Here is a 14,857-nt window from a genome sequence, read left to right as displayed (position 1 = left end):
AGAGGTCAAATCATCAATCTACTTATGATAAAACTGATGTTCTTCATGACCCATTTTCTTGCAATAAGCACACTTTTTCTTCTCCTTATTGTTGTTCACCTTCTTGTTGGAATTTGGGGAAGACTTGCCTTGTTGATTGGATTGTGGTGTTGTCTTTTCTGCATCCTCTGATTTTTTCTTCTTCCACTTCTTATTCTTACCCTTTCCTTTATTTGAAGACTATCTAGCTGAATTTTGAGAACCCTCATTGTTGGCTACTAAAGCTTTAGACTTAGGTGAATTGAGAATCCCCATTGATTTCAACTTCTTTTCTTCTATATCCAATAGATTAGCATATTCATCAAAAGAGACTTTCTTATAGGCAGACCCTAATGCACTCTTTGAGGTGTTATAAGAAGAAACAAATGTGGAATACTCTGATGACAGCTTGTTATGTATGAGATAGATCAATCTGTCATCTTTGATAGAATTTCCACAATCAGTAAACTTTGTCCTTAGTTCATTCACCTTGATGATGAAATCCTATATAGAATCAAATGACTTAGGATCTAAGAAGACAAGCTCATCTTCAATTTTGAAAACATCCTCTTTAGACACTTTACCATATAGGTTTTCGAGGGTATTCCAAGCTTCCTTGGATGTAAAAAACTTCTTAATTTGATACATGATCTTGTCATCAACCCCCAAACATATATCACCTAGGGCTTTCCTATCCATTGCTACCCAAGCTGAAATATCACTTGCTAATACATTATCACCTATAGGTTTAGGAAGGGTACCATCTACATATTGAGAAACTTCATTGTGCATTAAATGATATCACATTTTGATGGACCATGTAGCATAGTTATGTGGAGTTAATTTTGGAAACTTAATATTTTCCATAATGCAAAAAATGAAAGAAAATTGCAAAAAAGAGGGAACACAACACCAAGGACACCCCCCCTTTTCACTAAATCAAGAAACCCCCCCCCAAAATAGATGCTTTTTGGAACTTTATAATTAGTGTGATTACAATGGCCACTTGCCAATTTTGGCCTTCATGGACTTTTGATTTTTCTTGTTACAACCTCTTGATAGATTATAAATCTAGAACTTTACAATGTACAACAATTTGAAGTAATACAAAGAAAAGAAAGGCCCTATTTCTAAAAGTGACACTTTTGTCCATACAACCACAATTTGACTACAGATCTAGAAAGTAGGCAAAAAATATCACAATTTAAAAAAAAAAAATGGAACCTATTTTCGTCTCTAGATAAGCCTGTACAGAGCGTTTGAAGTTGTAAAATGTAGGATTGAATAGGTACAGTCACCAAAAGATGCAATTTCTAACAAATTTGTGCACCAAAACAAAAAAATAGTTGCACCACTAAAAAGTTTAGGAAATTCTACCCAATTTCAAAAAAATTGCACCTAATTTGGAATTCAGATGACTGAGATATGGCCTCCCAAAGTCAGACTGCAAAATCAAAAATCAATCTGAAGAGGGGTTACATCAGCAAAGGAGGAGATTAAATTTGATGGTCATATGGTCGTCACAACTATTCAAAATTTTCCTGAAATGATGGTTAGACAATCGTCAAATATAAGCTCAAGAACTAGATGACATCAGCGAAAACATGCCCTCTTGATGACATTAGCATGACATCAGCAGTACAGATGATGATGTCAGCATATGAATTGTACAAAAAATGCTAATGTGGCAAGGTATGACTATTGACTAGACTGTTGATGTAGGCACCATGTGTCGAGTGACGTGTCATAGAAGATGATTGGGTAGGTATGCCACGTGTAATTGATTTGGTAGGTACAAACACTAATTGTATGTACAGTTGGCACTGAGTAGGACACTGATTGGGTCTGATTCAGCTACTAACATGCTGATAGATGTGTCACTACAATGCATCACCACATGGGAAGATTAGAGTGGGCCTGTGTGTCCTACATGGTCAAATTATCAAATGTTGCGTGTCTCGAGGTCACTGTAGAGTAGATGATGTGGATGTCAGAGTTATGCATTGTGTATCCAAATCTGCTAAAGGCACGTGTCCTTAGGAAGGAGGCCAGAAAACTATGTGTGGCATGTTTTAATAATGTCATGTGGCAAGGGCTAGCGTAGACTTCGCCATCACTAGGAGATTACTCCGATCGCCACCGAGATGCCTCAAATCCACTAGAAGTGTGGGTTTTAATCCCACATTAGGTGGGATACCCACTGCGTTGTTGTTTAAAAATAATGTCGCGGGTTGTTTAACCAACCAAGCGCGCCAGAGGTTGTTTGAGCGCCAATTAAGGGGATGGGGCTGCCAGTTGGTGAAAATTTGTGGGTCATGAAAAATGTGTGTTCACCTGATTTGTTTGTGTCATCATAAATTTAGATAATGAGCCCACTAAATTAATAAGGTGCCTATGAAATTAATAAATAGTCTGCAGGGTCAAGGTGTGATTGCTTGGTTCTGCAAAACAATTTTCCCTAATAGCTTGACTGGGTAGAATGATTTTCTGAAAATGAAATTCAATTTTTTTTGTAGAGAACTAAAATTAAATCCAGATCTAAAATAAATGCGCAAATTGAATTAGATCATACCCAGTTTGCAAATCGGTGCTTTTGGGTGCTAGTTTGCAAAAAAAATTTGCCTTACAGTTGACTTTAGCCCAACATAGGCCAATTTATAGTCGATCTTCACTGAATCGACGTTCTAGACATAATGGCGAGGTTAGATTTGGCTCAAGACGCTTCCAATTTCTATAGATTCTCTAGATTTGGGTCTAGGTGTTGAAGCATGAACGGTCTCGAATGGCTCTGTGTAGAGAATTTCCCCAAGCTCTGATACTATGTAAGAATTTTCCTTAGGGCAGTATTCACCCAAGACCAAGGAACTCAAACATAAGCACAACAGTAGATCAAAGAGAGAGTATGATCAGAATGATGATATATTCATTCAATATGCCATGTCAAAGTACACGAGGAGTGCCTGTATATAAAGGCCTCTGGAGAGCTTCTAGAATGCATAGAAGTCAGCAACATGATAAGTCATACAACCAAGCACATGTCCACCAGATTTGGGTTATCCTCCATTAAGCACGGGAGTAAGTGCGATCATGAGAGGATAAGCCTACAATGGTGTAGCATGAAAATTTATGTTGTAGACAACATGTGCTAAAAAGGGAGTGCGAATAACTATGTTCTCTACATGACAACTCAGTGAATGATGTAAACTCTAGTGTTGTAGACACGATGTGTTGAATTAGAGTTGCGTACTTCTATGTTATCAACATGAAAACTCATGAGAGTACACAAACTCCTAATTGTCTCACCTAAATAAATAATAAAATAATACAATATAATAAAATAATGCATTAACCTAAGTAAATTTAAGTAAGTGTAAACAGTAAATACTTATTTACACCAACATATACCCTATCTCATTATAATTAATTAAATATTCATATTTATTTAATATTATTTCATCTTTCTTATTATTGGATTTTTGTAGTAACTAAACTGAACTCCAATTATAATTAAACAAATAATATTTATTTAGTTAAACTAATTATCCTTCTCTTATAAATAAATTAGCTACTATTTATATATATGTAAATGTGTTATTTCATCATATTTATTCTTCTAATTTTAGTTCATACTAGTTTTTTATTCACTTGTCAATCACAATCATTAACTAGTCAATCAACATTGTTAATTCCTCTCTTGACATTTAATTATATGATTGATTCATTTAGTCTTCTATTTCATCTAATAAGTTAACTCCCCAATCTGTAATGTTATCAATTCAATGCATTCAGTAAAATCTCCAATCAATTCAAGTTCACTTATTAATCCATTCTATTCATGAATCAATCGAACATGAACTCAATTAACTTAGCAATCAATCTAAAACTTATTAATCACAACAAATCAAACCCCTTAATCATGGAATTTTGATTGAAGCCCCTAATGTTCTTATAAATAGAGTTAATTCTCTTATTTTGGTAACCACAATTTCTATTTGTTGGCATAGTTTTGAGCTCAATATTGAGAGCCCAACATTGTGTGGAGAGGAAGAACAAGGAAGTGTTGCAATGTTTGCATATTCATTTGTTTGAAATGATTTCATATAATTGATCATTAATGCTTTCGTTTCCATTCCTTCTCTTGATATTGTCCCAATACTTATTACCGAAAAGACCCTTTTTTGGTTGAGATTGTATTATTAATAAAAGTTTAAGGCTACCAAATTACCCTAATTACAAAAGGTAAACTTGATAGAAAAACACCAAGCTTCATAATCTTTGATTTTATTTCATTTTTGTAGATATAGGACAAGGTAAATGCACAAAGATGGGGAACAAAAAAGATGACACCTTTTTATCTAATTCAATCCATATCAAGATCACACTATAGTGCATGCACATAATAGAGTGCATATGCTACAACTTGGGTTTCTCAACCCTAAGGCACAAATAATTCAAAACATAGCGCACATGCCCTTTAGTGCATGTGCACTAAAATAACAAAGAGAAAAAAAACACTGGCTAAAACCTATTTTTTTTCCACAATCTTGTAATTTTTGGTGGAGCTAAGAGCTCTCCAACAACAAATATGCCCCTTTAGTTTGCAAATTTTTGGCCAAATTAAACCAAAAATGCCTCCACAACAATGACAGATCCAACCCATTAGAAGTAAGTCATTTAACCTCTTGGTTGTCTTAAAATTTAAGTTGAATTTAAAATTCAATCAATTTTGTTGTCAACTTTTTTAATGTTTAATTAGGCATTTAAATTGGAATATTTTTAATTGCTAGGAGGAAAAAATCTTGTGCAGTAGGACAACCCTCCATAAAATCATCTAAATGAAGAAAAAATTCAAGAAAATGAAACTCAATTGCCTCCACCAATCCAAAGACCTCATAGAACACATCAAATTTTGTTAAATCAAATAGAAAAAGGGGGAAAAGATTATAAATTTTATTTAGGAGGCTAAAAGATTTAGTTTGAACAAAACTTGGCATGGCGTCACTTGCACATTCAATGGGATCAATCTTAACCCATGTAGGCATAGTTAGTGGGCAACTTAATTTATGACATACTAATAGAAAAGAACAAAAATATGGTTATGCATATAAACTATCATATGACGATTTAAAAAAGAAAAAAATTAACAAAAGATGACATTTAAAAATTATTTGAAAGGCCCAGGGGTAAATGACACACCTAGAACTACAACCAAAGAGGTTCCCAATTCATTGGTGCTTGAATGATGACATAAAAAAAAATTATGCAACAAATGATGGATGATCTTTGATTTTCCTCCATGTAACAATCATGAGGTTCTCATATATTTCTTAAGAAAACTCAATTGGGATTTTATCCTTAAGGAGGTTCCAAATTATTTTGACATTCTACAGCCTTAGGGTAGAGGTGGGAGTCATCATTTGATATGAAGGGGCATGTCATGACCCTAACACGCCTAGGGCACCTATTGGCAAGACACATGTGGATCATGAACTAGTGTTCCTTTTATTGTGAAGGAGCATGTAGAGTGGACACACTAGGCATGATTAGTGTTGTAACTCATATTCTCATATGTGTGTCACTCCTTTAGTTGAGAGTGACCATGGTCAATCTAGAAGGGGTCATATGTTCCACTCATATGGATCTCGGTGCTCATTTGGCATTGTTGGCATAGAGGAAGAGGATGTTGGATTGATGACTGATTATTATCTTAATATGATATTGGAATTAATAAAAAGGTAAATATTTACAATTTAATTAATGTTTTTATCACATTTCATATAAAATGAATGAATAATTAAATATGTATATATATTTATTATGTTCAAAATTCAAAGCAAGAGTGTTAGTGGTAGTGGAGATGATCCCTTGGCCCCACTGTACACTACGTCATTGATTCTACAACTATGTATCAAATAAATTATTTTAATTAATACATTTGATTATTATGTAATTATATGAATGGTTCACTCATAACTTATTGTGCATGTGCATTAGTTCATTTTTGGACCATCTACATTCACCTAGGACAGTGAACATCAACATCAGGTATCTTTATATGCATGCGTTAATTTGATTTACTTGATTTGATTTATTTAATAAATGAATGATTATCCAAATAGTTGGGAAGTTATGATCAATAGCCAGAGTCAAAGTGGTCATGGTAGTGATGACATTCTTTCACCTGGCTTTGTAACGATATCATTGATTCCAAAGGTATATATGTACGAATGTATTATAATTTACATGTAAATAGTACGCCCTTGTATGAATGGTTATCTTAGAAATTTACATACATGTACTCTAGTTAACTATTGGATCTTTGACATTAACACTGCATAGTGAATGAGGAGGTGACACCTTTATGAAGGTAACATTTATTCCTTGGTGGAGTTGTAAAAATTTATATGTATTCTTGATAACTATTTATAATACTCATGTTGTTTCATCTTCAATTATTGATATCAAATACCCGTCCTATTGTTTGTGAAACTGTGGATCATGGAGTTGATGTAGCTATAATTAGTTCTTGAGCATTGATAGCAGTATGAAAAAGTTTACTTAATTTTAATTTTTATTTCAGTAGTTTGAATTTAAGTTTGGAATTATATTCATGTATGTATTTTAATTATTATTTTGATAGTTATTTTAGGGAATTACTCTAGATCATCAATGTTCCTCTCTTATGGATGTACATAGTGACTATTTGGTAGCAGTAAGAAGATATTATATTTTATGAGTACGTTTAATTTAGATGTATATTAGTTACTGATGCATATAATTTTTATTGTATCATCTCAAGTTGAAAAAGAGTCTAGGCAAGAGGACTAGTGAGCATGTTCGAAAGACTACAACATCCATAACATTTCCATCAATGTGATGATCAAAGACAGGTCGTGATATGGTTTATTCCACACATAGGAAAGGAGTAGATTATGAATGTGCATATTACACCTATATGGAATCAACAAACATAATTTTTAATATATTGTACTCAATATAGTTGGTATATGTCATTATTAGATATATAATTGATGTATGACATTATTGAACATAGTCTTGATGTATGACATTATTGGATATAATTGATATATGTCATTCTTGGACATAATGTATTTTGTTCCATGTTATATATATATATATATATATAATAATTTAAGAACAGATGTGTTCAATTCACTTGTCATGTAGATCAATGTATTCAATTCTTGTTTCACGTGTATTGATGTATTTAGGAACATTTTCGTCAAATGCATTTGATAACCATCCTTAGAACTAGTAATTTCATCAAATGCTCTATATTTTCCTTTTTGGACTCTAAGTATTCAATATCTATGTCATAGTACAAAATGAGAACACATTGTTACTTATATATGTATAAGTTCGTCTTAATTAAGAACATATTGCATGCATGTCTTCAATCATTTCATTTCATATGGCGACATTCATGTTGTGTGTGTGAATATGTTTTCAAGTGTTTAACCTCCCACACCTCAATAAATCCTTACTTTGAAAGGACAAAATATGAAACAAACAAAGAAAATAACAAACCCTAGTAGAAAAAGATCTACTACTTTGTAGTTAAAGCAAGTAATGCTCTCATACTTGAGATGCAAGACCATTACTAGAAAACTTTGAAATGTAAGATTCAAGAAGGTAGGATGCAATGATTGCATTCTCTACTCAAGATCTTGTTTTATTAGTGAATTGAATCTAGCATGACAAAGAAACTAGATGCAAACTATGAAATAAGTACATATGCAAGTAAATGATATTAAGCTAATGATATGAATGTTATCTACCAAAATTCTCTAAGTACAACATGATATTATAGCTTTACAATGCAGCTATGGATCCCTTGAGCTAGGATACAACCTTATTTTATAGATTATCAATGGTTATGAGTGGCTAAGATGCACAGGATATGAAGGGTTGAGATTATCCTTCTCATGATCAATGTGATTTATCATACCACCCAACCCTGACATTTCCTTTATGTGTGTGTTGTAATTTAGAGAATATTATAGGGACTTGCATGCTTTTTTATAAGAGTATGATCCTTATTGAGGCATTTGCATAACCCATCCTTTTTCAACTATAATAACTTCACATTCTAGTTTGGAACAAATGAAACTTTTTAGGTAAATTTATTCATGAGTATTAATCTCTTCTTATATGTACCTTATGTTTTAGGATCTAGATTTTGGGGCCACCTAATAGATCTATATGTTACTATGTGAGACACTCCTTATCAAATAATTTAATATGATTACCTTAAAAAAATTACTTATAATGATAAAAGGGTTAATTGTGATAGCCACCTTGATGATACTACTTGCTATACTTGAGACTAGACAAGATTGTGATATTTTATCATGTGTGGTCTATGTATTTCTATTACTAGACTTATATGATGAGATGTTATCATATTATGTCTTGCCTTTGAAGAATATGTTCATTATCTTTATCTTTTGTATTTACTTACACATGATCATGGTTGTCTCTTTGGTTGATTGTAAGATTATTCTTGTTGAGAAATCATTCAAAAATATTACTTATATCTTTGATTATGTTTGCATGTCAATTTTTTATTATTAAATATGATGATATACCTTCTCTTATTGCATTTAAATGGTTATGATTATATACGTGCTAACAATATAATGAATCATGTTTTAGTGTGAATCCTATTTGATGTTCTTGTAGGATTAGTGTAGGTAGTCATAGTTGCTTCTATGGGATATTTACATGATTGCATATTCCCATCCTTGTCTACTACTATTTTCCTATAGGTGTGTATGTGCATGTGCATGTACATGTGTGTGTGTATGCACTCATGTGTGTGTTTTCTCATCTTGGTGATGCAATTTTGCATCTACCAGGCATCAAATCTATTTGGATACATAGGTTTGAGAATTCCTCTAAAATCCCCAAAATTTACTATTGTGGAGGTAGTGCCAAAGTCCCCATAAGTAACTCCTTTCGACATAGGTTTCTATAATTATATTGAGTTACATAATAATGCCTTTTAGTTAATATTTAGTTGGGGGTTGGTTACGTTTGAGAAATCTATTTATATGGATTTTCTTTTTCTTTTGACAAGAGATGGGCTAAAACCTTGAGAAGATCTTGGTTGTACTTTTCATGAATTTTTTTGGACAAAACATTGTGATTTTTGAGGGAAGCTTTGTGAGCATATTTCTTTAAGGATTTATATGTTTGTTTATGGTGGGGAGAGAGTCATATATGAGAGCTTAAAGGGTTTTGGAAGGGATTTATTTATTTGTAACTAGTACTAATTCTTTCATGGAGATTTCTATAAGTGGAGAGGGTTTGAATGATGCATATCAAGTTGGATTTATTTTCCTCTTTGTCTCTTTCCTCCTTTTTAAGGGAATCTTCACACAACTTGAGGTATGGATTGGATTTATTGATTAAATTATTTATCTAATAAAATATGTACTTATTTATATGTTATTATGATGTATTATATTTGTACTTTCCATTCTTAAAGTTATTAAAATGTTGACTTATTTTTTGTGAAATTTCCATGTATTTTCCTAGGAATTTTAGTAACCCATTTTTGGAGATCTCTTATTTGAATAATATAAATTGAGTTTAGGGTTCTTCTTGGTTGGAAATTTACACACCTCGTTTGGGTATCTCAATGTTTAGGGTCAAATTAATGCCCTGTTATGTACATTGTGTTAGACTAAATATGTCCATTTCAGGTTCTAACTTTATATGAAAGGTAGGGGTTATTAAATTTTTTGTACAAAAATAATTTTGAATTTGGAAAAACTTCTCTATCTTTTCTTTCATTTTCCACTAGTTTGATGGATTTTTGTAATTTTTTGTGAAAGTTATAACCATTTTAGTGAAGGTAGAACTAAATCCTAACAAATATTTTTTGTTTTAGAAAAGAAACCATAACTTTAACTCTCAATGTTGGATCTTCATATAAATTTTAGGGAAAGTATATAGGGATGTTTTATTGATTGATTCTAACTTAAGTTATTGTCTTAGTTACATTTTATTGAAATATCTAGGTTATCGTTCATTGATAGTTTTTCTTGGAATTTAATCATTATTTCAAATAAACCAATTTTTGGAGTTGTCATGTGCTAGAGGGTTTTAGGTTACCAAATGATTTTTAAGATATTATTTTTGAATTATTTAGAACATATTCATACTAAATATGATTTGGATTGTTGGAAATGTAGATGGCATAACTGAGAGAGGGGGGGGTGAATCAATTATAACCACAAAAAAAAATCCACAGATCCCTTAGATGTCTTAAATAACTCGTTACTGCTATTAGTCAGTAGCTACATAGAGAAATGTTGTAACTGGGTAGATTAACTTGTTATTGATCTTTAAGCATTCACAATTATTAACATACATGCAAAAGTAAATAACATGAACACAAGAGACGTCGAATTTAATATGGAAACCCAATATGGGAAAAACCACCAAGTAACTAGCTACCAATTTTCACTCTTCTGAAGTGAGCCTTGTTAAGAGCCAACCTTGTTAAAGGTTACAAAACACACTGTTAGGTGTGACCTGGTTAGAGGATTTAATCACCCTATTAGGAGTGGCCTTGTTAGAGGCCTTTAGAAAAATTCAATCAAACTATCACCTTGTTAGAGGATTTATAAAATGGTTGTTAAACCAACTCTGTTAAGAGATTTAGGAATTGTTACAATGATTAGAATGTAACAATGAAATGACCTGAAAAAGATGCAACTAAATTTGCTGATTATAGATCTCTATTTTGCACCATTAGATTCTTCTTGATCAAATATAGCTTTGTTTCTCCTTAATGATCTCTGATCATCCTTCAAAACTCACTGTCGCAATAATCAATCCACCTCCACATTCATAACACTTAAAATTTGCAACTTGACCTCTCATATATACCATTCAGATTATCAAGTCAGCTCAATTACAAGTTACAATCACCTATAATCATTACCATAGTTGGCTGGAAATAATACTTAAAACAATTAAGCATTAAATCATAACTTAACAAATTTCTTTACTGGTCGACCCTACTTGGTAAACACTACTTCAAAAATAATTTCCTGTGTTAACCATCTCAACTCAGTTAACATTGCAAATTCTGCGAAATCCTTTGGTTGCCAAGTGAACTCGATAAGAACTGAATTTCCTTTGCTGACCATGAGAGTTCGGTAAGAACTATATTCCTTTGCTGACCATGAGAGCTCAGTAAGAATTGTTTTCTACCACAATTTCCTTTGATGACCGAGTAGGCTTAGTAGACACTGAATTTCCTTTGCTAACCTTCAAAGCTAGGTAACAACTATCTACACAGGGTAAAGTCTAAGAATGCTCGGTAGACACTGTAAATCTTCTTGCAAACCAACTGAGCTCGGTAAGAGCTAACAAATGACTTGTATGACATTTGTGTAACATTAAAGACAACACACAATTGGATAATTGTATCCAAAAATCTCCCTCTTTGGCATTGATGGCAACACAACATGTCATAGCATAATGAAATTTGAGAACAAGACTTTCTCTAGTAGAAGGTTTTCTCCCTCTAGAGTTTTTACACGTCAAACTTTAGTTATTTGTAGAAAAACTCTCCCTCTTTCATAGTAATCTCTCCCTCTTGCATAAACTCTCTTTCTTACAAATTTCAGAAAGGTATGACAGTAAACTCTCCCTCTTTGAAAAGACATTCCAAAGAAAACACAACTCAAATGAATTTCAATGTACCTTAAGTATTGATTCATATGCAATGTTTTCATTACTTTGCTGCATCAACTGATAGATCTTCAACTCTATTCTTGTTGATGCATCACTAAAACTATATTTTAGTGAGCTTCAGATAGGGGAATGACCCATAACTTACCTCTTAGTTACAAGAATGCATCCTTAGGTAAAGGCTTTGTGAATATGTTAGCAATTTTTTCCTTTGTATGGACATATTCCAATCTGATCTACTTATCCTGCACCAATTCTCTCACAAAGTGATATTTTATAGCAATATGCTTGGTTTTGGAATGCATCACTAGATTCTTTGAAATGTAAATTGCACTTGTATTATCACAAAACATGACAACTGGTTCTTTAATCTCTACCTTCATGCCTTCCAATAATTGTTTAAACCAAACAATGTTTGAATAGTTTACTACTGTTGCAACATATTCTGCCTCTACTGTGGATTGGGATGTACAATTTTTCTTTTTACTTGTCCAAGAAACGAACCTCTTTCCAACAAAGAAAGCTCCTCCAGTTGTACTCTTTATGTCATCAATGTTTCCTGCCCAATCTGCATCACTAAACACTTTTAAATCTAGATTTCCTCCAAGTTTATACCATAATCCATAATCTTTAGTGCGTTTCAAATATCTCATGATCCTTTTGATTGCCATCATGTGATTTTCTATTGGTTTTGCTGAAAATATTGCTACAATACCAACTGCAAGGGCAATATCAGGTCTTGTATGTACTGCATACTGCAACTTTCCAATCATAGATCTATACAATGTTTGATCCCTTCTTTTGATTCATCATCCTTGGTAAGTTTCAATCTAGTACACATAGGAGTCCCAACTGGTTTATAGTCTTCCATACCAAACCTTTTTAGTATCTCCTTGATGTATTTTGATTGAGTGATGTAGATACCATTCTTATTCTACTGAATTTGAAGACCAACAAAGAATTTGATCTCACCAAACATTGACATTTCAAATTTCTTGTTCATTTTCTCTGAGAATTCTTTACATTGATCATCATTTCCTATAAACAAAGTATCATCCACAAATATTTCTACCAAAACAATCTTATTATCTGCTCCTTCCTCGATATACAAGCTATTGTTATCATTAGTTCTTTGAAAACAAATCTGAATAAGATAGTTATGCAATCTCTCATACCATGTTCTAGGGGCTTGCTTTAGACCGTACAATTCTTTATGTAATTTGCAGACCATGTCCTTCTTATCTGGATCAACAAAACCTTCAGGTTGTTCAATGTAAACCTCTTCATCCAGTATGCCATTGAGAAATGTTGACTTGGCATCCATCTGATAAACTTTGAATCATTTGTATGCAACATATGCAAGTAAGGTCTCGACACCTTCCAATCTTGCAACATGGGCAAAAGTTTCTCCATAGTCTATTCCTTCTTCTTGAGAGTATCCTTTGCATACCAGTCTAGCTTTGTTTCTTGACACCTTACTATCTTCATTTAACTTGTTTTTGAATACCCACTTAGTTCCAATCACATTTTTGTCTTTAGGATTGGGTACAAGAGTCCATGTTTCATTTTTCTCTATCTTCTCTATCTCTTCATTCATAGCTTCAATCCAACTTTTATTTTCTAATGCATCTTTGAAACTTCTAGGTTCAAAATTAGCAAGTAAACAAGTACCTTTCAACTTAATTCTTGTCATAGTTCCTTTAGATTTATCTCCAATGATATGATCTGGTGCATGATGCCTCTTGACATACTTAGCTAATATAGGTTCCTTTCCTTTTGAATGCTTTGCATTTTCATCCTCTTGCACTTCAGCTGTAGGCTATTCTATCTAATTCTCAGGTCCTTTAGACTCATTAGGCATTGGCTTGGTAGCTTCAGAATGTGACTTGGGTTTCTATAGCTCGGTTTGAACTTCCTGTAACTTGGTTACTGAGGACTTGGGAGTAGAAGATTCCTGATTGATAGGTGTATCTGGAACTGTATCAGGTTCAACAAAAACAAATCTCTTTTAGTCTTCCGGTTCCCTTTTGCTTTCTTCTTCAGTTCTTTTTGTAAACTCATCAACTTTCACATGTGCACTTTATATGACTTTGTGAGTAGACAAATTCAAACATCTATATGCTTTACTCTTGCAAGAATATCCCAAAAATATTCCTTCATCACCTTTCACATTGAACTTGCCTTTTCTAGATTCTTTCAAAATGTAACATTTACTTCCAAATACTTTAAAGTAGCTTACATTTGGTTTATAGCCATACCATACCTCATAGAGGGTTTTGAATGAGTCCTTCTTTAGTTGTACTCGGTTCAAGGTATGAACTACACTATTGATAGATTCCTTCTAGTATTTGATAGCAATGCTCTTTTCAATCATCAAAGTCCTTGCACAATCCATGATTGATTTGTTCCTCCTTTCAACTATTTCATTCTTCTTGGGAGTCCTAGGTGCTAAAACCTGCCTTTTGATTCCTCTTTCAATACAAAAGTTATTAAACTCATGTGAAATGAATTCACCACTTCTGTCTGACCTCAAACATTTCAATCTTTTGCTTGTTTCCTTTTCTACTCCAGCCAAATACCATTTGAACTTCTCAAATGCTTCTGATTTCTCTCTTCGGTACATTGCAGTCATCATTCTTGATTAATCATCAACAAAAATAATGAAGAATTTTTTCACCAGTATAGCTTTCAATTCCAATAGGTCCACACAAATTAGTATGCACAATTTCTAAAACTTCTTCAAACTGATAGTTCATACTTTTAAAACTAGTCTTTCCCATCTTGCCAATTTGACAATTCTTGCATAGACCAGGAATGCCTCTTACTTTTCTAAATTTACTTATTTTCACCAAGTTATCAAAGTTCACATGACACAACCTCCTATGACATAACCAACTTTCTTCAACTTGAGCAATGAAGCATGAACATTCACCAAGTTCAAGATAAAACAAGTTACCTTTTGTTTGAGTGCCTGATCCAATTAGCTTTCCTTCTCCATCTAGTAGTCTTGCTTTTCCATGCATGAATTCCACTATGAATCCATTATTGAGTAGTTGTGCCACACTCAACAGATTGTGTTTAAGTCCTTCTACCCAATATGCATTATCAC

Source organism: Cupressus sempervirens, chromosome 4 (genome assembly GCF_028749045.1).
Source record: "Cupressus sempervirens isolate cs-2001-9-10 chromosome 4, ASM2874904v1, whole genome shotgun sequence".
Taxonomy (NCBI): domain Eukaryota; kingdom Viridiplantae; phylum Streptophyta; class Pinopsida; order Cupressales; family Cupressaceae; genus Cupressus; species Cupressus sempervirens.
This window is presented reverse-complemented; position numbering follows the sequence as displayed.